Source organism: Aotus nancymaae, unplaced genomic scaffold (genome assembly GCF_030222135.1).
Source record: "Aotus nancymaae isolate 86718 unplaced genomic scaffold, 86718_ANA_hifiasm-v0.15.2.pri h1tg000036l, whole genome shotgun sequence".
In the NCBI taxonomy this organism is placed as follows: Eukaryota; Metazoa; Chordata; class Mammalia; order Primates; family Aotidae; genus Aotus; species Aotus nancymaae.
The window spans coordinates 43,960,293-43,983,380 of NW_026988450.1; the positions used below are offsets into that span (position 1 = coordinate 43,960,293).

Consider the following 23,088-nt stretch of genomic DNA (forward strand, 5'->3'; position numbering starts at 1 on the left):
TCATTGAATTAGCTGAGTTTAGAGAGCATGCATGAGGTGCTAGGAATGTGATATTTGGGTTACTTGTAAAGTAGAAAAAGGAAGTTAAAAGCACTCTTTTTTTTTTTTTTTTTTTGAGATGGAGTCTCACTCTATCGCCAGGCTGGAGTGCAGTGGTTCAGTCTCCAATCACTGCAACCTCCACCTCCTGAGTTCAAGCAACTCTCCTGCCTCAGCCTCCTGGGTAGCTGGGACTAAAGGTTCACACCACCACACCCAGCTAATTTTTGTATTTTTCAGGAGAGACGGGGTTTCACCATGTTAACCAGGATGGTCTCCTGACCTCATGATCCACCCACTTCGGCCTCCGAAAGTGCTGGGATTACAGGCGTGAGCCACTGTGACCAGCCAAAAGCATTCTTTAATGTGGATTTTTCCTGTGGTAGACAAGGGAAAATTTATATTTTATCAACAAAAAGCCCCAGAAAATTAGTTGTGATTATTGTCATGAATAAGTTGTCTCTTGTTTTCTGGCTATAGACACTTATTTTGCCTATAGTAATCATTGTACAGATGTTATTTTAAAATTTAATTAACTGTTTATTCCAAGATGGAAAACTTTGTTGAAATGTTTAGAGGTAATATGTGTTTGCAAAAGTGAATGAGGAAAAATGTCTGAAGTTGAAATTTTTTTTCTTTTTTGAGACAGGACAGGGTCTCACTGTGTTGCCCAGGCTGGGTGCAGTGGAATAATCTTGGCTCACTGTAGCCTCGACCTCCCGGGTGCAAGCAATCCTTCCACCTCTGCCTCCCCAGTAGCTGGGACCACAGGTATGCATCACGCCCAGCTAATTTTTTAATTTTGTATTTGTGGAGACAGAGTTTTGTCATGTTGCCAAGGCTGAATTGCATCTTTAAACTCATACTTTGTTTTTTTGTGGTGCTATACCTGAATCAGATTTTGCATAGTATTTTCCTTCACTGTACACCTAGGTTTCAGGCAAATTGGAATCATTGTTGCTCTCTGAGTATGCTCTGAAGTGTTCCCACCTCTGTTTCCTGCTCTCACTGTTCTTCTCATGGCAGTGCCACTGACTATCCAACCCTTGTGTATTTGCCCCATTTTCTCCCTCCGCAGACACTACCTCCTTGAAGCCGTCCTCCCTCCTTCAGAGCTGAAATAATCCCTCTGACACTGTGTTCTTCCTTACATTATAATTATGTTTAGTTGTAGCTATTTCTTTTCTAATTTTTATTTTTTGTATTTTTCATAGAGACAGGGTTTCACCATGTTGGCAAGGCTGGTCTCCAACTCCTGACCTCAAGTAATCTCTCTTCCTTGGCCTCCCAAAATGCTGGGTCTACAGCTGTGAGCCACCACATCTGGGCAATTGTAGCTATTTCTTCTTGCTGCCAGCCCTTTAACAAAAGTATGGTGCATTAAAATACCTTATAAGCCAGCAGCTTGCACATAAAAATGGCTTGATAACATTTGGATAAATGAATAAACATTTGTTTTCTTAGGACCAAAAAAAAAAAGTATTTTTTTCTCTCTAAAGTATTCATGTGCTTTGACATATAACAAAAATTTAGGGTATTCTTAATTAAATGAGTATAAAATGAATATGGCAGTAAGAATCTTGAAAAAAAACAGGGGACCATTCCAATTTGTGGATTGGTGGTAGGCCATGTTAGAGCTGCATAAAACACTTTATAAACAAATAATGGGCCAGGTGTGGTGGCTTATGCCTGTAATCCAGCACTTTGGGAGGCCAAGGCAGGCAGACCACTTAAGTCAGGAGTTCGAGACCAGCCTGGGCAACATAGTGAAACCCCATGTCTACCAAAAATCCAAAAATTAGCCAGGTGTGGTGGCATGTACTTGTAATCCCAGCTACTTGGGAGGCTGAAGCAGGAGAATCTCTTGAACCTGGGAGGTGGAGGTTGCAGTGAGCCAAGATTACACCACTGTGTTCCAGCTGGAGTGACAGAGCAAGACTCCATCTCAGAAACAAAAACAAATACTTATTATTAATTATTATTTATTGAGCCTTATGGAGTTCCTTGCACAGGGCCAAGAGTCCATTCATTGCTCCTTCATTGCTTATGTGAGGCTGTGCTGTGGATTTAAGAATCATTCAGAGGGATCCAAGATAGCCGATTATGAGCACCTCAGGATTGCAGCTCCCAGCAAAAGTGCGGAGGGTGAGTGGACACTGCATTTCCAGATGGATTTTTATTGCCCACAGAGCAGGATGTTCCCAGGTGGAGGAGCCCCACGGGTCGCCAGCGAGGCTGGTTTGTCTGGCACAGCTGTTTGGCCAGCGCGGCTGTTTTCACCGGCGCGGTGGTTCTCCTTACAAAATACATGGGTCTGGGCCCCATTTTAGCTGGCGATTGGAGCTCCTGGCAGACAGAGTTGCCCATTCAACTGATTAAAAAGGAGACTGAAACAGGGAGCCAGGCCAGGAGATTCCTGGGCAAAAAAGTGCCATGAATCTCAGCACGGCTGTTTCAGCTGGTGCAGGTGCAGTGGGTTGCCATACGGGAAATCACACAGATCCTGGTGCCTTTTCAACAGGCGACTGGAACACCTGGTAGACAGAGTCGACCGTTCAGCTAAAAAAAAAAAAAGGGCTTTGAGGTAGGGAACCAGGTGATCAGGCTCAGCTGGTCCCACCCACCCCCACAAAAAAACAGCAATTGGAAACACTCTGGATTGAGAGTTTCACAGCAAGTGCAGCTGAACCCGGGATGGTCCAGCTCTGTGGGGAAGGGGCTTCCGCCATTATCGAGGCACATCACCACTATGGAGGTAGTTTGCCATTGCTGAGGCAGCCTGCCATTGCCGAGGCAGCCCACCATTACAGAGAGAGTCCGCCATTATAGAGGTGGGCTGCCATTGCCGAGGCAGTTCTAACTACACCCGTATAAACAGGACTGCAGGGAAGTTCACAGGGCAGCCGGGCGGAGCCCACAGCAGCTCAGCAAAGCCTCTGCAGGCAGATAGTGACTAGGCTGCCTCCTTGCTGGGCAGGGCAGCCCTGAAAAAAGACAGCAGCACAACAGAAACTCATAAATAAAGCCCTAACTCCCCAGGACAGAGCACCTGGGAAAAATAAAAATAAAAAAAGGTGTTTATGAGTTCTGCTGCAGCAGACTTAAACGTACCTGCCCAGCAGCTCTGAATGAATGACGGAGCTCACAGCTCAGCACTTGAGCTCCTATAAAGGACAGATTGTCTCCTCAAGCAGCTCCCTGATCCCTGTATATCCAAAGAGTCATCTCATAAAGGAGAGCTCAGACTGACATCTGGCGGGTATCCTTCTGGGAAAAAGCAGCAGAAGAAACTGGCAGCAACCCTTACTGTTCTGCAGGCACTGCAGGTGATCCCCAGGCAAGCAGGGCCTGAAGTGGACCTCAGCAGTCCTACAGCAGAGGGGCCAGACTGTTAGAAGGAAAACTAAGAAACAGAAATAACTTCATCATCAATAAACTGGACATCCACTCAGAGACCCAATCTGAAAGTCAACAGCTACAAGGATGACAGGTGGAAAAATCCACAAAGATGGGAAGAAACCAGCACAAAAAGGATGAAAACACCTGAAACCAGAACGCCTCTCCTCCTACAAGGGATCACAACTCCTCACCAGCAAGAGAACAAGGCTGGATGGAGAATGAGTGTGATGAATTGACAGAATCAGGCTTCAGAAGGTGGGTAATAAGAAACTTCTGTGAGCTAAAATAACATGTTCTAACCCAATGCAATGAAACAAAGAACCTTGAAAAAAGATTTGATGAAATGCTAATGAGAATAGAAAGCTTAGAGAGGAATATAAGTGAATTGATGGAGCTGAAAAACACAACATGAGAACTTCACGAAGCATGCACAAGTTTCAACAGCCGAATTGACCAAGCAGAAGAAAGGATATCAGAGGTCGAAGATCAACTCAATGAAATAAAATGAGAAGGCAAGATTAGAGGAAAAAGGGTAAAAAGGAATGAACGAAGTCTCCAAGAAGTATGGGACTATGTGAAAAGACCTAATCTACATTTGATAGGTGTACCTGAATGTGATGGAGAGAATGAATCCAAGCTGGAAAGTACTCTTCAGGATATTATCCAGGAAAACTTCCCCAACCTAGCAAGGCAGGCCAATATTCAAGTCCAGGAAATACAGAGAACACCACAAAGATATTCCTCAAGAAGAGCAACCCCAAGGCACATAATCGTCAAATTCACCAGGGTTGAAATGAAGGAGAAAATGCTAAGGGCAGCCAGAGAGAAAGGTCGGGTTACCCACAAAGGGAAGCCCATCAGACTCACAGCAGATCTCTCAGTAGAAACCCTACAAGCCAGAAGAGAGTGGGGGCCAATATTCAACATCCTTAAAGAAAAGAACTTTCAACCCAGAATTTCATATCCAGCCAAACTAAGCTTCATAAGTGAAGGAAAAATAAAATCCTTTGCCAACAAGCAAGTACTCAGAGATTTTGTCACTGCCAGGCCTGCTTTACAAGAGCTCCTGAAAGGGGCACTAAACATAGAAAGGAACAACCAGTACCAGCCACTTCAAAAACATACCAAATGGTAAAGAGCATCAACACAATGAAGAATCTGCATCAACTAATGGGCAAAACAGCCAGCTAGCATCAAAATGGCAGGATCAATTCACAGATAACAATATTAACCCTAAATGTAAATGGACTAAATGCCCCAATCAAAAGACACAGACTGGCAAATTGGATAAAAAGCCAAAACCCATCGGTGTGCTGTATCCAGGAAACCCATCTCACATGCAAGGACACACAAAGGCTCAAAATAAAGGGATGGAGGAAGATTTACCAAGCAAATGGAGAGCAAAAGCAGGAGTTGCAATTCTCGTCTCTGATAAAATAGATTTTAAACCAACAAAGATGAAAAGAGACAAAGAAGGACATTACATAATGGTAAAAGGATCAATGCAACAAGAAGAGCTAGCGATCCTAAATATATATGCACCCAATACAGGGGCACCCAGATACATAAGGCAAGTTCTTAATGACTTAAAAAGAGACTTAGACTCCCACACAATAATAGTGGGAGACTTTAACATTGTCAATATTAGATCAACGAGACAGAAAACTAACAAAGATATCCAGGACTTGAACTCAGACCTGAACCAAGCAAACCTAATAGACATTTACAGAACTCTCCACCCCAAATCCACAAAATATACATTCTTCTCAGCACCACATCACACCTACTCTAAAATTGACCACATAATTGGAAGTAAATCACTCCTCAGCAAATGCAAAAGAACGGAAATCATAACAAACAGTCTCTGAGACCACAGTGCAATCAATTTAGAACTCAGAATTGAGAAATGAATGTAGAACCAGACAGCTTCATGGAAACTGAACAACTAACTGGCTCTTGAATGTTGACTGGATAAACAATGAAATGAAGGCAGAAATGAAAATGTTCTTTGAAACCAATGAGAACAAAGACAGAACATATCAGAATCTCTGGGACACATTTAAAGCAGTCTCTAGGGGAAAATATATAGCAATAAATGCCCACATGAGAAGAAAGAAGAGATCTAAAATCAGCACCCTATCATCAAAATTGAAAGAGCTAGAGGAGCAAGATCAAAAAAACTCAAAACCGAGCAGAAGACAAGAAATAACAAGATCAAAGCAGAACTGAAGGAGATAGAGACAGGAAAAAAACCTTCAAAAAATCACTATATCCAGGAGCTGGTTTTTTGAAAAGATCAACAAAATAGACCACTAGCCAGATTAATAAAAAAGAAAAGAGAGAATAATCAAATAGATGCAATAAAAAATGATAAAGGAGATATCACCACAGATTCCACAGAAATACAAACCATCATCAGAGATTATTACAAACAACTCTATGCACATAAACTAGTAAACCTGGAAGAAATGGATAAATTCCTGGACACTTGCATCCTCCCAATCCTAAACAAGGAAGAAGTCAAAATCCTGAATAGATCAATAGCAAGGTCTGAAGTTGAGGCAGCAATTAAGAGCCTACCACCCAAAAAAGCCCAGGTCCAAATGGGTTCACAGCCGAATTCTACCAGACATACAAAAAGGAGCTGGTACCATTCCTTCTGAAACTATTCCAAACAATTCAAAAAGAGGGAATCCTTCCCAACTCATTTTATGAGACCAACATCATCCTGATACCAAAACCTGGCAGAGACTCAGCAAGAAAAGGAAACTTCAGGCCAATATCTATGATGAACATAGATGCAAAAATCTTCAATAAAATACTGGCAAACCGATTGCAACAGCACATCAAAAACCTTATCCACCATGATCAAGTAGACTTCATCCCGGGGATGCAAGGCTGGCTCAACATATGCAAGTCTATAAACATAATTCACCACATAAACAGAACCAATGACAAAACCACATGATTATCTCAATTGATGCAGAGAAGGCCTTTGACAAAATTCAGCAGCCGTTTATGCTAAAAACCCTCAATAAACTAGGTATTGATGGAACGTATCTCAAAATAATAAAAGCTATTTATGACAAACCAACAGCCAATATCATACTGAATGGGCAAAAACTGGAAGCATTCCCTTTGAAATCTGGCACTAGACAAGGATGCCCTCTTTCACCACTCCTATTCAATATATTATTGGAAGTTCTGGCCAAAGCAATCAGGCAAGAAAAAAAAATAAAGCGCATTCAAATAGCAAAGGAGGAAGTCAAATTGTCTCTATTTGCAGATGACATGATTGTATATCTAGAAGACCCTATCGTCTCAGCCCAAAATCTCCTGAAACTGATAAGCGACTTTAGCAAAGTCTCAGGATACAAAATCAATGTGCAAAAACCACAAGCATTCCTATACACCAATAACAGACTTAAAGAGAGCCAAGTCAAGAATGAACTGCCATTCACAATTGCTACAAAGAGAATAAAATACCTAGAAATACAACTGACAAGGAATGTAAAGGACCTCTTCAAGGAGAACTACAAACCACTGCTCAACGAAATAAGAGAGGACACACACAGATGGAGAAACATTCCATGTTCATGGTTAGGAAGAATCAATATCATGAAAATGGCCATACTGCCCAAAGTAACTTACAGATTCAATGCTATCCCCATCAAGCTACCAATGACCTTCTTCACAGAACTGGAAAAAACCACCTTAAACTTCATATGGAACCAAAAGAGAGCCTGCATAGCCAAGTCAATTCTAAGCAAAAAGAAAAAAGCAAGAGGCATCACACTACCGGACTTCAAACTATACTACAAGGCTACAGTAATCAAAACAGCATGGTACTGGTACCAAAACAGAGATAATAGACCAATGGAACAGAACAGAGGCCTCAGAGGCAACACAACACATCTACAACCATCTGATCTTTGACAAACCTGACAAAAACAAGCAATGGGGAAAGGATTCCTTGTTTAATAAATGGTGTTGGGAAAACTGGCTAGCCATGTGCAGAAAGCAGAAACTGGACCCCTTCCTAACACCTTATACTAAAATTAACTCCAGATGGTTTAAAGACTTAAACATAAGACCTAACACCATAAAAATTCTAGAAGAAAATCTAGGCAAAACCATTCAGGACATAGGCGTAGGCAAGGACTTTATGACCAAAACACCAAAAAGATTGGCAACAAAAGCCAAAATAGACAAATGGGACCTAATCAAACTCCACAGCTTCTGCACGGCAAAAGAAACAGTCATTAGAGTGAATCGGCAACCAACAGAACAGGAAAAAAATTTTGCAGCTTACCCATCTGACAAAGGGCTGATATCCAGAATCTACAAAGAACTAAAACAGATTTACAAGAAAAAAACAAGCCCATTCAAAAGTGGGCGAAGGATATGAACAGATACTTTACAAAAGAAGACATACATGAGGCCAACAAACATATGAAAAAATGCTCATCATCACTGGTCATTAGAGAAATGCAAATCAAAACTACGCTGAGATACCATCTCACTCCAGTTAGAATGGCGATCATTAAAAAATCTGGAGACAACAAATGCTGGTGAGGATATGGAGAAATAGGAACACTTTTACACTGTTGGTGGGAGTGTAAATTAGTTCAACCATTGTGGAAGACAGTGTGGCGATTCCTCAAGGACCTAGAAATAGAAATTCCATTTGACCCAGCAATGCCATTACTGGGTATATATCCAAAGGATTATAAATCGTTCTACTATAAGGATACATGCACACAAATGTTCATTGCAGCACAGTTTACAATAGCAAAGACCTGGAACCAACCCAAATGCCCATCGATGATAGACTGGACAGGGAAAATGTGGCACATATACACCATGGAATATTATGCAGTCATCACAAACGATGAGTTTGTGTCCTTTGTAGGGATGTGGATGAACCTGGAAACCATCATTCTCAGCAAACTGACACAAGAACAAAAAATCAAACACTGCATGTTCTCACTCATAGGAGGGTGTTGAACAATGAGAACACATGGACACAGGGAGGGGAGCATCACACACTGGGGTCTGTCGGGGAGAAATAGGGGAGGGATAGCAGGAGGTGGGGAGTTGGGGAGAGATAGCATGGGGGAAAATGCCACATATAGGTGATGGGGAGGAAGGCAGCAAATCACACTGCCATGTGTGTACCTATGCAACAATCTTTCTTGTCCTTCACATGTACCCAAAAACCTAAAATGCAATTAAAAAAAAAAAGGAATCATTCAATTTGATTTACCTTTACATTAAAAGCTGTGCTGGTGTTTTACAGGCAAGATTTACTTGCACTGTTAAAATTGGCCTTCTCTCTGGTGTGGGCCTTTATTTGGAGTCCTAGTTGCCCTCACTGCCTAGGCTGGAAAGTAGAACTGCGTTTAGATCATAGTTGGTAATTTTTTGTCTTTAAAAAATTTTTTTAAGACAAGATCTCTCTCTGTCACCCAGGCTGCAGTGCAGTAGCACAGTCTCGGCTCACTGTAACCTTTGCCTCCTGGGTTTAAGCGATTCTCCCACCTCAGTCTCTCAATAGATGGGACCACAGGCGTGTGGCACCATGCCCAGCAATTTTTATATTTGACGGGTTCGCATTGTTGCCCAGGCTGGTCTTGAATTCCTGAGCTCAAGTGATTCACCTGCCTCGGCTTCCCAAAGTACTGAGATTAAAGGCACAAGCCACTGTGCCTGTACTAACACTTAATTTCACTCTGTATGTTAAGCCCTGTTCTAAGTACATTTATTAAGTCAATTGGATTCTTATGTGAACCATGTGTGACAGGTAAAATATTATTGTTCACTTACAGACATAGAGAGGTAGGTCCCATAATTAATAAGGGGCAGGCCCAGGATGTGAACCCAGGAAGTCTGGCTCCAGAGTTCATGTACCAGTGTCTAAGTTAAAGGGGCTATTCGAAGTCAAGAAAGTCCCTGTGTGTGTTTGAAGGAACTACCAAAGATTTTTGAGCAAATGAGTAACACTGGCAGATTCCTACTTTTACAGTAAGCCCCAGCCTAGCCCCGACAGGGGCCTCATCTGTCTTCCCCATTTGGTTGTTGATTTCCTGGGGCTTGCCTAGTACTTAATTTATGTATGTTTTGCATCCACCATGTTGATCCTAATGTGTCTGTTTACATATCTATCTACCCTAGTAAATGCGACTTGACTAGTAAATGTGAGACCATGGGAGGGCAGGAATTGAGAGTCCATTTTTCTCAACAAATCACCCTAAATCATAATCTAATTAGAAACAATGTGCAGGCCTTGCAAACAAGCCTTTGGGCAAAAGTCTTCCTTCCCATTCTAGACTGGGACTTCTCAACTCCTTTTACATGGAATGAGTAGCTGCTACTAGATTCTATAGTCTGATGTCAGCTACATCCCAGCACAGTGCCTGGCTCATTCACTCATGTGCACGAAGGAGCAAGTGCTTTCCTTGAACAAGTACTTCCTTCCTTGCCAGGCACTGTTTTAGGTCTTGGGATTATAGCAGGGATCAAAAGAGTTTGAAGTTTCTGCCCTCAGGAAGCTTATGTTCTAATATATAATACAGTGTCAGGGAGTCTAAGTGCTAGGATTGAAAATGGTAGAGAGAGCTCAGTTTTGACTGTCTACTATGTACATAGTGGGTGCCTCAAAAATGCTGAGCCCAGGAGTTCGAGACCAGCCTGGGCAACATGGCAAAACCCTGTCTCCACAAAAAATACAAAATGCTGGGCATGGTGGTGTGCATGTATAGTCCCAGCTACTTGGGGGGCTGAGGCAGGTGGATCGTTTGAGGTGGAGGTTGCAGTGAGCCAAGATCATGCCATTGCACTCCAGCCTGGGTGACTGACCCTGTCCCAAAAAAAAAAAAAAAAAACTGGAATGAATTAAAGTTAAAACTTAAGTTAGACATCAAGTTTACTGTTCCAAACTAGAATGAACTATAATATTATAATTCCATTCTGAAGGATGAACATTTTTTTAAGTAACCCATGCTTAAAAATAAAGTTAGGCTCCAGTCCTAGATGAAGTTCAGCCCTGCTAGAAAATATTTGACTTGGATTCAGAAACTTGCTCACTTACTGAATTAAAACAGAATGATCGTTTTCAGGGTCAAGTTTACATGCATCTTTTAATTAATGAATTTGTTAATATTTTCCTTTGGGGAGCTGAAGAAGGATTTAGCTGGCTCTAGGATGACGGAGAAAAAGACTTTTCTGAGTGAATAAATTAGCCATGCCAGCAATGGTGATAATTGGGATGCTAGCCAAAATGTAGCTCAGCCAGGGCTCATTCTCATTTAAAGTCATTCTGTGTCCTAGTCTGTCATCAGAAGAGCTGCTTTGAAGCCTGCTCCTCAGCTGCTTTGTTTGGCATTGGAGGACAACCACTAATTAGGACGTTGTGTATCTAAAGATGTAGCTGTTTCCAAGCCTTTGCCAGTTCTTCTTAGAACAATGAACTTTGAAAGCAAAGATTGGGGTTTGTGTCCTGGCACTGGAAGTTTGGAGGACACCCAGCTCCGATGTGACCACTTCTGAGAGCCTTCCCAGCGCTTGCCTCTTCACCCCTCACCTCCTCCATACTCCCTCCCTGCAGAGCCGCTGCCCTGGGCAAGCTCTGCTCCTGTTGTATGAGCGCTGCTTTATCTGTGCCCCCTTCTTAGGCTACTTTGGGACCCATTCAGGACTGGCGGCTGCCTTGTCCATCCTGTTATCCCTAGAAGCTCACAGCACCTGACATATGGTAGGTTCTCAATAATTTCTTATGGAGTTGAGTTTGATCAAAGTGTCCACTCGAGCGTACTCTCAGGAGAAAGAGAAGTGTCTTCTAATCTGCGGCCGTGTATTATTTCCTTTAAGCAGGCATTGGAAGCAGAAACAAGACCCTGCTGCTTGTTGATACTCAATTCTCTGAGTGCAAGTGCCAAGGCACGCCTGGCCACCTGTTCCCGATTAATGGGTGGGCCCTGCGGGTGTGACAGGAGGGATGGCCCACCCGGCCTCGTGTTCCAAGTGCCAGAAGGACAAACCCACAGTGGTAGGGATTTCCCTTTGAAAAGACATCTGTGCCGCTTCACCGTTCTGTGCTCTGCTTTTGCTGAACTATCCAAGCCACTTGCTTGCAAGGGCCATTTCTTGATTTTCCATATCCTCAAAAAAGAAGAGTCAGCAGGTTTTTCCTTGTTAAAGTGAGCTTTGGAAGTGACAGATGGACTGTGTTAGCAAAGGTGAAGAATGTCTCTTCCACTCCTTATCACCACTTTCCGGCTCTCTTACTTTGGTTACTCACAATTTTTTCCCAGGCAAGTCTAAGAATACTAAGCATTAGGCCAGCTTCAAATTGATTTCCATTGCCTCTCAGGAGGGAAGATGTTTCTATTAACTTTTCTCTGGGAGCAATTTGAATCTGTTTATTTATATCTACTATGTTTCCTATGAAGTGAGAAGCCAAAAGCTTGTGGCTGGTTTTTGGGTCAGTGGGGGCCGAGACCGTGATCAATTGGTAATTTCAAAAAATACAGCACAGAAGTGGAAGTATCTCTTTAAGGAATGCCATTCTTAAAGTCAGTTAGAGGGCAAATCTCTGGAAGTGAGTCCGACTGCCAGTGGAGACAGAGGGATTGAGATGGGGGTAACTGATGGATCTTTGAGCCCAAGGACACAGGAAAGCTGGGAATACTAGAGGAGAAACAGCACTTCCATTGTGCCTGGAGGGAGGAGGCCCACCAGGGTATAGTTGCAGAGAGGGGCAGCTCCCTTCCCACGACTTCTCTTTTCTTGTGAAGTTGGGAATAGGGTATTCTTTGGAAGGAACAGAGTATGGGGAGAAGTGGTGGGACAAGAGTTTTGAGTAATGGGAAGAATTTGAATCGGCTGCCATGGAGACTGGCAGGGAGAGCTGATCCAGATACCCAGAGGGACTACTAGATGGCCCTGGGGGACTTTGCAGTTGGAGACCATGAACTTGGAGTTGCCCAGTCATGACATTAAGGGGCATTTATGCAGTTTCCCTGAAGCCAAAGTTTAGAAGTGGGAGTTGGGGGTGGGGGAGCTAGAGTTATCCAGGTTTAGGGTTTTGCCAGGTGAGTGCAATGTAAAGATAACATACGTGGCAGGGGAATTAAAGAGATTTGTAAGACAGATGCACCGTGGAGTCTGGGTTTGATAGGGACGGAAGTAAAAACTGGAAGGTGTTGACAGAAAAGGAGAAAGTAGAGGAGTCAAGATATTGAAGACCTTGCTGGAATGAAACACAGATGTGGTGGCAGTCATTGGAATGAACGTGGTAGCTTGTGATCTGAGTAGACTGCTGAATTAAAGGTTTCAGAGATAGAGCAACTGTGGGTGGTGACAAGGTCCAGGGAGTGGTGGAGGGAAGGCTGGTTTAGGTGTCACTGAGAGGACACTCCTCTGAGATCAAAGAACTGAGATCTTGAAGCTACAAAGGACCTGGAGTGGAGAGAAAGACTGATCAAGGTGCCAAGGCTTCCAAGGAGGAATGATTGGAGGTTGGCATCTGACACTGGCCATGTGGACTATAAAGGCTGGTTTAGCATCATCCTGAATGTATAGAGGAAGTGTCACCTGGAACTGACATTGTGGTTCTCCTCTCAACTCCTAGGTACAGTCTGTGGGGTGAGGGAGAATAAGTGGCATCCTCTTGGGAGGAGAACAGGGGAGACCCAATGTCCTTGCAAGGATGAGCAAGGTGGAAAGAAGGACTCATTGGTGACACGGCTGCAGATGAGAGATTTTACCATGGAATGAGGTTCTAGAGGGCTCAGATAAAGGTTATACAGAGAGGGATCAATGGGAGGTTGGTCAATGGCGAGGAAGATCAGAGCTCTTTGGAAGTTAGAGTTTAGCCAAAGAGATGACCTGAGAAGCTTGCATTTTAGCCACTGATTAAAGAAAATGGGAATTTGGTGTTTGGTGACACTAACTGCCTACAAGTTTTCTAAAAGAATGAGTTCCAGAAGTCTTCTAGTATATGGGAGAAGGTAGAGGAGGACTCCACGCCTTCTGAAAGGAGGCAGCCTTCCTTGGACTGAGGAGGAAAGATTTTCCCACAGAACAAAGAGCATGGTCAGAGGCACAGAGAGGGAGTTTCACCCTACCAGAGTCCAGAAACTAAGTAGGTCAGTGCCACTGGGATGCAGTGCTTGTGGAAGAACACCTGAGTGTCAGCTGGGGCCAGATTATGAGAGGCCTTGCAGCACTTACTCAAGACTTTAGACTTTACACGGAGATGTGACACAATGGGAGTTACCTGATGCCAGTGAGAAGGGTGGGTTGAGCGCAGACTAGAAAGGAGAACAGGAGCATGAACATTCCTGGCACCAGATGGGGGTTTGGTGAGGAGAACATAAAGGGATGAGGGCTACAGAAAAGTCAGAAGTGATATCCAATGACAGAGAGAGAAAGAGAGACAAGGGGCAGGGAAAGAGAGAATAGCTAGGAGAGAGGCCGGACGCGGTGCCTCACACTTGTAGTTCCAGCACTTTGGGAAGCCAAGGTGGGCGGATCAATTGTCAGGAGTTTGAGACCAGCCTGGCCAACATGGTGAAACCCCGTCTCTACTAAAAATACAAAAATTACCCAGGTGTGGTGATGTGCGCCTGTAGTCCCAGCTACTCAGGAGTCTGAGGCACAAGAATCGCTTGAACCCAGGAGGCAGAGTTTGCAGTGATCTGAGATCGCACCACTGTACTCCAACCTGGGTGACAGAGTGAGACTCCATCTCAAAAAAAGAAAAAAGATAGGAGAGAATGAGAGATAGAGACAGAGAGAGAGAAAAAAAGGGAGTGGAGGTAGAGAGATAGGAGAGAGAGACACGAGAGACAGACAGAGACAGAAGGTGCTGAGAAGAGGGAGAAAACTTGAGAACTCTGAGACCTGCCCAGCTTACACCGCAGGAACATCTGAACGGTAACACAGGCAGTAATGAACAGATCTTTCTGTACATTTTGCTTTTTTGCGTCTGATGTGAACAAATAGGTATAGTAGCTGTTTGTTATGCTTCCTTTTGATAAATGATGATTATCGACTGTAATAAACCTCTTGCAGTTTAGATTCAGATCCTGCATCACTTAAAAACCAAATACATGTGCATCATTGATGCTGCAGTGACCATAGCACCTGACAGTCCTTCAGTGAGGCATCATCATTCTTGATGTGTAAATTTATTCATGCCATGTCTTCTTTAATTAAAGATTCCAGGGATAAGTAATTCAGAAACATGAGGACAGACTAGAGAAGTAAAACGTAACTAAAATAGAAGCCTACCTAAGGTAAGATTTAGTGCTCTGAAGAGCTACGGAGATTAATGAATTAACACGGTGAATATTAGATGTGAAATTCTCAGAGTTGTTGACCCTTGGGTTGTTTAAACATTCTGAATTTATCTGAATTTCTCCATGACAGAAATTGACTTAATTATTTAATACGAACTCATCACTATTTTATTCCTTTTGTTCTCCTGTGATAATAACAGGAGTCTGACTGGGTGCGGTGGCTCTTGCCTGTAATCCCAGCACTGTGGGAGGCCAAGGCAGGCAGATCACCTGAGGTCGGGAGTTCAAGACCAGCCTGACCAACATGCCAAAACCCATCTCTACTACAAATACAAAATTAGCCAGGCGTGGTGGTACATGCCTGTAATCCCAGCTATTTAGGAGACTGAGGCAGGAGAATCGAGAGAATCGCTTGAATCGGGGAGGCAAAGGTTGCGGTGAGCCGAGATTGCACATTGCACTCCCGAGTAGGTGGGATTACAGCCGCATGCCACCAAGCCTGGCTAATTTTTCTAGTTTTTAGTAGAGACAGGATTTTACCATGTTTGCCATGATGGTCCTTGTGATCCGCCAGCCTCAGCCTCTCAATAAACTGAATATTTTAAGGAAGAGAATAGAGAGCAGGCAAACTTGGCATTGAGTGGAGCTTCTCCTAAGGGCTCATCTGGCAGGCTTGGATGCTTCTGGTGTTTGGGTGCCATCGGGCCTGGAGTGGAAGGGCACCCTCCCTCATCACGACATCCATACATGAGAGCTACATTCTAGAATAGCACACTGGGCAGAAATGCAGCAAAGTGAAGGCCTCCTGCTGAAAATCTTTTAAGAAGAGACTGGCATAGTGTCTCAGGAAGACAAACTCAACTAGCATTTCCTCTAGCATTGGACAGGTGACTGTTTCTTCATGGAAGCACTGGGGAAAGTCACTGGTTTGCATTTGGGGATCATGGTGTGCCCCCCAAACACACATCTCTTTTGCCACTGAGCAATGAGACGCTCACCCTACAAGAGGCCCATGGTCCATGGCTAATTGAGGCGACAGTAGTGTCAGTCTTCATCCCAGTTTACTCTGGACTAAGCTCAGAGGGAGCAGGGCAGACAGTGGCATCTATGCTACATGAAAATGAAAAACTCTTTACAGGTTTTTAATTGTAATCATATAATTGTATTTAAATAATTTAAAAGCATATTTGCATGGTTGATGCCACCACAGACTATCATTTTGTTTAACCAATTAATTCCAGTACAAAAGTAATCTAAATGAGACTGTCCCAGTCCATCAACAAACCTGTCTCTCTTATGTACCTCTTTCCCAACACTCACTTTCATCAAACTTAGCTTCTATTTTTTTAGAAGAATTCTTTTAAATACCCACTAACTCCTACTAATTGTGTATTGTTTCAAAAATGATACTCACTTTCTATGTCCTTCTATTTACTTTTTTGTCTATTCCCTTCTCTAAGCTTGTTAGCTTCAGCTTATTTACTCTTTAGATGTAAGGGCAAGGGCTTTTTTAAAAAAATTAAAAAAACTTTAAATATATTGGCAGTCATTTATTGGCAGTGTGATTTGACACTTTTTATTTTTTGTTTTGACCCTTTTTCTTTTTTTGAGACAAGTTGTCTGTTGCCCAGGCTGGAGTGCAGTGGCACAATCATGGCTCACTGCAGCCTCGACCTCCTAGGCTCAAATGATCCTCCCACTGAAGCCTCCCAAGTAGCTGGTTGACTTTTGTATCTTTTGGAGAGATGGAGTCTCACAATGTTGTCCAGGCTTGTCTCGAATTCCTGGGCTCAAGCTATGTCCTCCGCCTTGGCCTCCCAAAGTGTTGGGATTACAGGTGTGAGCCACCACTTCTGGTTGACACAAGTTTCTTGATTTATTTAAGCCTGCATTCTCTTCTGTTAAGCAGGTTGATAATAGCACTTTCCTCATAGTTGTTTTTATGAAGTCAATAAAATAATTAAAGCCATCAGAGCAGATTGATCTAGTATAGCAAATGTTTAATTAATGGGAACTACTAAGATGTTCAGTTGTTAACATAATACTTGCATTCTAAATTACATGCAAATTGCTGCTGCCTAAGGATAAAGAATATTTTTTAACTCAAATTTATCTTTATTTCAGGATATCAGTAGAAATTTACATATTTGCATTTTCTGTCTTTTTCTACTATCTGTAACAACTTGTTTCAAGGCTTCAAGATGGGAACTGTTTTATGCCTTTGTATCATAGACCTAAGAGACCAAAATTATTTGAAGATGAAATGGGGGCAAAACTAGGGTCTTGCAGTCCGTACTCTATGCAGCATCCATCAAATCACCTCTGTATGTATTACTAAAGTAATGAGAGTAAGTCCTAAATCCAAAGTGCAGCTTTAATATTGTAATTCCAAAAACTAAAGCTGTGTGCAACTCTTGGAATAATTCATCAAAATAAATAGTTTTTAATATAAAATTGGTTAGTGCTGCTTATCAGTCTATGTTCATGAAGAATAAAGTGTTAGTAGCATCCTCCAATGACACCTGTTGTGCCCACATTTGTTTAGGGGCCTTCCAAAGACAAAGACAGTGTCACACCTTATACTTGACATGTTCGACGGGGTATGATTGCTTGCTCACTCACATAACTCAGTGTTTGGTACCTACTTTCAAACAGTAATTAATGTGCTCAGTTCATTTTAGTTCAAAGTTTAAAACCAAGGAACTTCATAGTTTTTTGGCATAAGCTGATTTATTATTTATGAGAACTAGATGAAGAATATTTTTATTGTTATCATCTCATTTTATTTCATCCCCACAGAACAAGTGGGGTTGGGCTATGTAACTATTTTGAGTACAGAGATTTCCTCATATCTTTTTATTTTAGTCTGTAATGAACTTTGTTTTTTAGAGCAGTGTTAGATTCCCACCAAAATCAAGCAGAAGATACAGACATTTCCTATACACTCCCTGTCCCTGCCACCCCCTAGACTCCCCCACTGTCAACATCTTGCACCAGAGTGGTCCATTTTTTACAATCAATGAATCTACAAATGGCTTTTTATTTTTTCAATCATAATACTTTCATGTTAGGGTAAGGTAGTGGGTCAAAGGGGCACAGCTGCATCTTAATCTTTCATTATCTCTTCAAGATGCAGGAGCTCCTCGGAATTGGATGGACTGGTTAGAATAGTACAACCAGTGTGTCCATTTGACTGTCCCTTTTCTTGTCTCTTCTCCTTTATGAAGTTCTTTAAGGGCCTCAAAATGCAGAAATGCAGCAGGAACCCGACAATGGGGTGGAAGACAAAGCCAGCTTCAGAGATGCCAGTGTTTACGCTGAAGGGACGTGGGCAGAATCCGCCAACAAATAATCACACCAGAGTCCATTGAGCCTGAGCGAGGTCCCAGTGGGCGTGATGAATGAGTAACTAGTGTCCCCAGCAGCCCTCTTCATTCTGCATGATAGCACAGAATAAACCATGTGGGGGTGGCAAGAATCCCAACCTCCAGTTATTGTTTCCTCAGCCCGGCTGCCCCAGTGCCCTCTCCTCTGACCAGCACGTAGGCACTCACTTACTCACTTAGAGAATCAGGCAGGAAGACATGGCTAAGCGTTAACTTTCAAATTCAGCTCTGCCCAAATTAAAGAGAGGAATGGAGTATATAGAGTTCTCAGACCTGTGTCTGGATGGTCAGCATATTCCATGCTGATTTCTTTTTTGCAAGGTTACCATACTATTAGTTATAGAAGTGATAATATTATTTCTTCTCTTCAAACAACCAGATGTTTTAAAAGTTAATAGAAGTGGAATTTGAACCTGAGATGTAAAAATGACTCAAGAACAAGGTCTCAGAAAGCCTCCTGGTAATTTTTATCTATTGATTTACTAAAATAAGGAGAAAAACATCATAAAAACAAAAGATAAAGAGGAAATCTTAATTTTTTTTAGATTTTCCCATCTTCATGTCTATGGTCAAGTATTTTGTCAAGAAATGCATTATAATCTCATTTTAAAAAGTAAACAGAACTTAGGAAGCAGATCTCTTGGAAAATAACTGGAATGGTTTCTAGCAATTTTAAAAAGACAGACTCACCTCCCCGGTGGTTTTGTAGGTCTGGTGATGGTCTGTGTTCAGCCTTGACTGACAGAAGACACCTTACCCTCTGTCTTTCACTTAGGCAAAGTGGACATCTGATTTATAGGACTGGGAAGTAAAACACACATACAAAACCCATATGACTTTGAGCTTACCTTATGTAGTTTGTTCATCAGCTGGCTCATTTAACCATGAATCTGAAAGGTTAAAAAGCTTATTTAAATGTGGGCTACTGAACTTTCCTGGGACTATAAGAACTGATAATTTGTTCAGCCATTACATTCAGTGAAACTCTCTTTTAATGAAGCTTGCTTCACATTGCACAAACTGGACCAGCTTGGCTGGAAAGGGCAGGAGGCTCCCTGTGCAGGCCTACAGTGAAAGGGGGCCAGCGTGATTGCAGACAGGGTTCCCCTCTGCTGGAAAGCTTCCATTTCTCTAACTACCAGCATCTTGCATTTTCCCTTTCAGCTTTCTCCTGTGACTCTTTTTTTTTTTTTTTTTTAATAAAGATGAGGTTTCACCATGTTGGTCAGGCTGGTCTTGAACTCCTGACCTCAGGTGATCCACCCGCCTTGGCCTCCAAAGTGCTTGGATTACAGGCGTGAGCCACCATGCCCGGCCTCTCCTGTGATTTTTTTTTTCTACTTTTACCTGTAAACCAAAAATAAAATTCAGAGCCCCCAACTATCTGAATGGACCCCTCCTCTTGGCAAGGGCATTGCAAAGCTAACCTGAAAAACTAGCTCAGGCCATGATGGGAAGGAGGGGCTGGACATGCCTCGTTATGCCCTATTCCCTTTTGGAATTACCAATAGAACAGCCCCTTTAAGTCTCATAAGAAACTGCTGGGTGTGGTGGCTCATGGCCTGTAATCCCAGCACTTTGGGAGGCTGAGGTGGGCAGATCACCTGAGGTCAGGAATTCAAGACCAGCCTGGCCAGCATGGTGAGACCCTGTCTCTACTAAAAAATACAAAAATTAGCTGGGCATAGTGGCACACGCCTGTAATCCCAGCTACTCAGGAGAATCGCTTGAACCCAGGAGGCAGAGGTTGCAGTGAGCTGTGATCATGCCACTGCACTCCAGCCTAGGCAAAAGAGTGAGGCTCCATCTCAAAAAATAAAACATAAATAAGAAACATTTACAATCTATTCTCTCGGAAGCTGCTACCTGGAGGCTTCGTCTGCATGACAAAACTTTGGTCTCTGCAACCCTATACTGTAACCCAGACATTCCTTCCTATTGATAACAATTCAACCAATTGCCAATCAGAAAATCCTTAAATTTGCCTATGACTTTTGAAGCCCCCTCACCTTCCAGTTTCCCACTTTTATGGACCAAACCAATGTATATCTTACATGTATGGATGCCTTATGTCTTCCTAAAATGTATGAGATCAAGTTGTGGGCCTACTACCTTAGGCACATGTTCTCTGGACCCCCTGAGGGTGGTATCACAGGTCATTGGTCACTCATATTTGTCTCAGACTAAATCTCTTAAAATATTTTACAGATTTTGACACTTTTCATTGATCATCTGTTTTAGTAAATGGCTGTAAAAACAGCCTCAGAGCCCATGCTTTTTGTTTGAATCAGAATTTGCTTTGAACACAGAAATAAAGCAAGAAACACAAATGATCAAGGAACCCTATCATCTGCTCTTACTCCTATTACTTTTCTGTATTAGCCAACCACTAACACTGAGCATGATGACGTAGGAGAGAGAAACAGACAGCAACCAATAGTACCTTTTCCTTTAGCCCTTCCTTACTTGTCCTAAGTTGAAAGTAGAATGTTAGTTCTCTGATTTGTATTAGGAAGTGAGCTACAATTATTGAATTAGTTTGGTGTGGCATTTCCACTGTTCTATTAAGACTGAACTATAGGCTGGGTGCAGTGGTTCACACTTATAATCTCAGCACTTTGGGAGGCTGAGGTGGGAGGATCACTTGAAGCCAGGAGTTCAAGACTAGCCTGGGCAACAAAGCAAGACCCTGATTCTACAACAAATTTAAAAAGGTTGGCTCAGTGTGTTGGTGGATGCCTGTAGTTCCAGCTGCTCAGTAGGCTGAGGTAAGAGGGTCATTTGCTCTCAGGAGTCTGAGGCTGCAGTGAGATACAATTGTGCCACTGCACTCCAGTCTGAGCAACAGAGTGAGACCTTGTCTCTTAAAAAAGAGAATGAACTGCATATGCATGTGCCAACTCTGAAATAGAAAGTAAGATGCTCTTTTCTTTTTATTTAAACCTGGCATTGTACAACGTAAAAATGAACAGAACAGTTTATTCTAATCATTTTAAAAATTACTTTTGCTTTACTGAGAACAGCATTAAATAGCAATTTTTTAATAATATTATTTTTTTTAAAAAAATTTGAGATAGGATCTTGCTGTATTGCCCAGGCTGGTCTCCAACTCTTGGGCCGAAGCAATCCTCCTGCCTTGGCCTCCCAAAGTGCTGGGATTATAGGGGTAAGCCACCATGCCCAGCCTAAATAGCAAATAAAAAATACCATGATAAACCAAAAGAGAGACTGTTGGAGAAAGAAAAAAGCTTTATATTTTAGTACCTTTAACAGCATTTTTCCCCGTTTTTGAACAAAGTGCCCCACTCTTTGGCCCTACAAATTACGTGGCTGATTCTGGGTCTCATAGCTATGGCTAAATAATTCAATCCAGCCTGTCAAATTCTGGGGCTGTTTCAAAAATAATTTCTTAAGTATAAGAAATCTCAACTTACTAACAGATCGTGTTCCAACTTGTTTTATAAGTCAGCAGCTTGGATCTTGGCACATGCTTTCTCATAGGAACACTGTTTTGAATAGTGGTCAGGTTTCCACGCTAGCCCACAAAAATGCACTGAAGCTATAATACAGCTGATTGTCTACAGTCTATTTGCTGTTATAATAATGTAGCTGGAGACCATTTGTGTGGTTTGCCAAATACTGCTCTGTGGGGCTGCACTTAACAGCTAGTTGGGTGGGGTCAGGGGAATTCTGGTTGGTTCCGTCCAAAGAGCTGTGAGTAGGGGCAAGTGCCACTCTGGGCCAGGGCCAGAGCATTTAGTGAGTGTTGCAAGACCCTCCAGGATGCTCTGTTTCTCTGCCACAGTCACTGGTAATCTTCTGGGGGTGATACAGAGCAGAGCCCTGAGTGGACTATGATGGGCATGTAGCATGAGCAGGAAATCGGCCTGTGTGTTTTAAGCCACTGAAATTTGGAGTTGTTGCCAGTGCAAAACATACACAGTCCAACCTTAGAAATAGTACAATGTGAGGCCGGACGCGGTGGCTCACGCCTGTAATCCTAACAATTTGGGAGGCCGAGGTGGGTGAATCACCTGAGGTCGGGAGTTCAAGAAATAGTACAATGTGAAAAGCTATGTCTTTGGATGAAATTGATTTAAAAAAATGTGAAGTATGTACCCTCTCCCCAGATGTTTAGACAGAAGGGATGCAGAGAGATGGGACAGTAGCTAGAGAGAGGGGCGAAGGTCAGAGATGAGTTTATTTGCTGATGCTTTTCTTATATTTTTAAGTAAGATAGGAGATGCCTAAGTGTGTGTATATGAGAGTCAAGAGAGATAGAGCTAGAGAAAGAGAGGTTAGGTACAATCAATCAGTTTACATCTGTGGGAACCGAAGACTTAATGGGGTTAAGTAACTTGTGCAAATGCTTATGTCCTCATTTTACAGATGAAGGAACTGAGACCTTAACAGGGTCAAGTAACTCATGCAAGTTCACATGGCTATCACTGGTTGAACTGTGTCTTAAACCCACGCTGGTCTGATTCCAAAGCCCACGTTCCTGACTGCTAGACTGCCTCACCTTCTTGCTTACTGGTGAGTTAACACGGGGCAGAGAGCCTGTGGCCCCACAGTTAGCGTGGGAGTCAGGAGTCTCGCTGTTCTTGGTCAAATTTCTGTCTACACAAGGCGCTGCTTCCTCATTAAAACCTATACTGCTAATTCTAAGACTTTTATATAGAGGGGTCATCCTTTTTCCTGTGAAAATTTTCCCTTAGGAAATCAGATGAGATCCAACATCCTTCCACCACTGAAACTGGGTGATTCTGAGGAAATGTAGAGTCTCAGGAAAGATTCTTAATAGAAACTCAGAATTTTAACACTAATGGTATCCCTGCCATGTAATAAAAGAAAAATTGAGATAGTGAGACTCTGTGACTTGCTTGGGGTTCAAGAGTGTATTTAAGAACATTTCCGGCTGGGCGTGGTGGCTCATGCCTGTAATCCCAGCACTTTGGGAG

General features: G+C 42.6%; 1 protein-coding gene across 2 annotated transcripts in view; it reads left to right on the forward strand.

The window, feature by feature from the left end:
• Window positions 1-23,088, forward strand: part of PLEKHF2 (pleckstrin homology and FYVE domain containing 2) — a 720,359-nt gene that overhangs the window by 30,577 nt on the left and 666,694 nt on the right. Inside the window, exon 2 of one of the 2 annotated variants that reach the window (XM_064384418.1) lies at window positions 22,517-22,663. The exons of the other annotated variant lie outside the window; for it this stretch is intronic. The gene's annotated coding sequence lies outside the window, so the exon portion shown is untranslated. The remainder of the gene's footprint in view (window positions 1-22,516; window positions 22,664-23,088) is intronic. 2 annotated transcript variants of the gene reach the window in all.